Source organism: Silurus aristotelis (assembly GCF_946808225.1).
Source record: "Silurus aristotelis genome assembly, chromosome: 19".
Lineage (NCBI taxonomy): Eukaryota > Metazoa > Chordata > Actinopteri > Siluriformes > Siluridae > Silurus > Silurus aristotelis.
In genome coordinates, this window is record NC_139592.1 from 5,304,926 (window position 1) to 5,308,954 (window position 4,029).

The 4,029-nt window shown below is 34.2% G+C and overlaps 1 long non-coding RNA gene across 1 annotated transcript in view; it reads left to right on the top strand.

The window, feature by feature from the left end:
* The first annotated feature begins 2,888 nt into the window (after positions 1–2,888).
* Positions 2,889–4,029, top strand: part of LOC310741903 — a 1,477-nt gene continuing 336 nt past the window's right edge. Inside the window, exons 1-3 of the long non-coding RNA XR_014538094.1 lie at positions 2,889–3,068; positions 3,185–3,487; positions 3,774–4,029. The exon at positions 3,774–4,029 is cut by the window's right edge and continues 71 nt beyond it. This is a non-coding gene — a long non-coding RNA (uncharacterized lncRNA). The remainder of the gene's footprint in view (positions 3,069–3,184; positions 3,488–3,773) is intronic.

Here is a 4,029-nt window from a genome sequence, read left to right on the forward strand (position 1 = left end):
TGATTGTGACTGGTTAACTCTGAGGACAGAGGACCCCCATTATGAAAGTGTGTGCAAACTGATGCGATCAGGGTGTTGTAGTTGTAATTGTTTTTAATGCTTAAAGTTATTCAGTTTTGTTTTTTAATATGGATTTTTGTATGTTGGAAATTCACAAAGACTGGCATTTATTTTGTACTTTTGTCTTTATATTCTAAAAAACCTACAATTTCATAAGAGTGTGTAGACTTTTTATATCCACTGTACATATTATGTTGTAAAATCAAGTTCAATTATTATTTTCACCTATTTCTTGCATGGTATCAGTCTGCAGCTTGCACAATCAGTCTGTAAGAACATTATTATTACAGCAATAAACACACAAAGAGCCCACATTACATATAAGAAAATATTAATATTATACACATTTGAAGTGAATAATGGTTGATTTATTTATTCAACTGGAAAAACAAACTGGAGTGTCATTTACCAATATCTTGTTGTATTTGATAATTTCCTGTTGTGCAAAAAAGTGCAATTGTTGCTCGAAGCAAAGCATTAGTATTGACGCTGAACACATGTTTTTTGCTCAGAAACAACTGGCTTATTTGACCATTTGTTGCTGCATCTTCAAAGAAGGCTAGTACCATTTATATATATATAAGAAAACAATTGAAAGAGACCAGATTCCTTAATTATTCATAGGAATTAATTGTTGTAGCTTGGATTCTTCATAAGGTCTTTTGAGACTCTAAAGATAATTGAATAAAATATGATATATATAAGATTTTGGATTTTCAACTAGTGCTTTTTTTAAATATATATATATATATATATATATATATATATATATATATATATATATATATATATATATATATATATACAGTGAGGAAAATAAGTATTTGAACACCCTGCTATTTTGCAAGTTCTCTCATTTAGAAATCATGGAGGGGTCTGAAATTGTCATCGTAGATGCATGTCCACTGTGAGAGACATAATCTAAAAAAAAAAATCCAGAAATCACAATGTATGATTTTTTAACTATTTATTTGTATGATACGGCTGCAAATAAGTATTTGAACACCTGAGAAAGTCAATGTTAATATTTGGTACAGTAGCCTTTGTTTGCAATTACAGAGGTCAAACATTTCCTGTAGTTTTTCACCAGGTTTGCACACACTGCAATAGGGATTTTGGCCCACTCCTCCACACAGATCTTCTCTAGATCAGTCAGGTTTCTGGGCTGTCGCTGAGAAACACGGAGTTTATACTCCCTCCAAAGATTCTCTATTGGGTTTAGGTCTGGAGACTGGCTAGGCCATGCCAGAACCTTAATTTGCTTCTTACAGAGCCACTCCTTGGTTATCCTGGCTGTGTGCTTCGGGTCATTGTCATGTTGGAAGACCCAGCCTCGACCCATCTTCAATGCTCTAACTGAGGGAAGGAGGTTGTTCCCCAAAATCTCGCAATACATGGCCCCGGTCATCCTCTCCTTAATACAGTGCAGTCGCCCTGTCCCATGTGCAGAAAAACACCCCCAAAGCATGATGCTACCACCCCCATGCTTCACAGTAGGGATGATGTTCTTGGGATGGTACTCATTATTCTTCTTTCTCCAAACACGTTTAGTGGAATTATGACCCAAAAGTTCTATTTTGGTCTCAGCTGACCACATGACTTTCTCCAATGACTCCTCTGGATCATCCAAATGGTCATTGGCAAACTTAAGACATGCCTGGACATGTGCTGGTTTAAGCAGGGGAACCTTCCGTGCCATGCATGATTTCAAACCATGGCGTCTTAGTGTATTGCCAACAGTAACCTTGGAAACGGTGGTCCCAGCTCTTTTCAGGTCATTGACCAGCTCCTCCCATGTAGTTCTGGGCTGATTTCTCACCCTACTTAGGATCATTGAGACCCCACGAGGTGAGATCTTGCATGGAGCCCTAGTCCGAGGGAGATTGACAGTCATGTTTAGCTTCTTCCATTTTCTAATGATTGCTCCAACAGTGGACCTTTTTTCACCAAGCTGCTTGGCAATTTCCCCGTAGCCCTTTCCAGCCTTGTGGCGGTGTACAATTTTGTCTCTAGTGTCTTTGGACAGCTCTTTGGTCTTGGCTATGTTAGTAGTTGGATTCTTACTGATTGTATGGGGTGGACATGTGTCTTTATGCAGCTAACGACCTCAAACAGGTGCATCTAATTTAGGATAATAAATGTAGTGGACGTGGACATTTTAAAGGCAGACTAACAGGTCTTTGAGGGTCAGAATTCTAGCTGATAGGCAGGTGTTCAAATACTTATTTGCAGCTGTATCATACAAATAAATAGTTTAAAAATCATATATTGTGATTTCTGGATTTTTTTTTTTTAGATTATGTCTCTCACAGTGGACATGCACCTACGATGACAATTTCAGACCCCTCCATGATTTCTAAGTGGGAGAACTTGCAAAATAGCAGGGTGTTCAAATACTTATTTTCATTACTGTATATATATATATATATATATATATATATATATATATATATATATATATATATATATATATATATATATATATATAAATATAAAAATAAATAGGAGAAAAAATTTAATCTGATTAAATACCACCAACAGTGACCATTTACCAAATAATATAATCACATACAGCATTTCAAAATACAAAAGGACATCAGGGGGAAAAATATTAAAGCAGATTAATATGTAAGTGTCACTGCAGTGTCAATGTTCAGCCAATATAAACCTCTAAACATTAGTATAAATTATAAAGTTTTCACCACTTATGTTTTTTTTTTCTTTTGGATGTATGTGAGCAAAGAAAAGTAAGAAAACACCAACTTTCATAATTTTCATAAGCAGTTAAAAAGCATCAAAAGAAATAAGGAAATGGGAAAAACAAAAAAACAAACAACATCAGAACAATAAAGCAGTGGTGAGGACCAGCAGAGTGTTCAGTAGAGCTTTCCTCACTGGGGTAGGCAGGGCACATTTCAGCAGATGTTATTGAGTTGAAGTGAAGTAAAGTTCAGGATTTCATTTTAGGATGAAGATCCTATTTATCTTCACCCTCTACCTGATCTCAGGTAAGATATTCTTTAATACCTTTATGTGAAATTATTGATTATTTATTTGTTCATTATTTTGGATTGTGAGAATTTTCAAAGCTCAGCCATGAGTAAAATTAGCTTTCAATTAACAGGTCCAGTAAACTGCTCTGATGTGATTGCTTACTCAGGAGGCAACATCATTATATCATCTAACATAAACTGGGAGGCAAACAATTGTAAATATATTTGTAAGGTGAAAAAAAATGCCTGCAGTGATATAATACGTGCTGAGACCAAAAGCAAAAAAGTTCAAGATGGAAGATTCAACTTGTATTCAAACAAGGACAGCAATATCTGTTTATTGATCAAAAAGCTGAAGCCACAGGATGCTGGAACATACAGATTTGAATTTGGGAATCAGGACAACTTAACTGTGAACCTAATAGTTTATAATAGCAAGTAAAACATTTTTTTATTGTCACCAGTACAAAATATAATAAAACATTGTAACTGTTTGGTAATATTTCAAATCAGTTATTTAGTTATTCTACCAGGAGCAATTTACCCAGTTTGTGTGACTTATTCTTATTATTATATTCTTCCTTGTATATTGTCATTCACAAAATGAAATCATTGAAAAAGTATTACAGGTTTTACAATAAAAATGTAAATAACTTTATATTCTTTATTTAGTTTGTTCATGAGTGTATTCTTTTGTTTATTTGTTTGTATAATTAACAGACACATATTGCATGGTGCCAAAAATAATGAATGCTCATCTTGGACAGAACTTAACCATTGCCTGTAACTATCCAGGGAAGTATACAAGGAATATTAAATATGTTACTGCAATGGATGATGATAATTATATTAAAAACATTGCTAATTCTAAACCATATTTTAGCTCTAGCAGATTCTCCATTTCTGATGACAGTTCTAAAGTTTTCAGTTTGCACATCAGAAATGTGAAAGAAACGGATGAAGGGTTTTATTCATT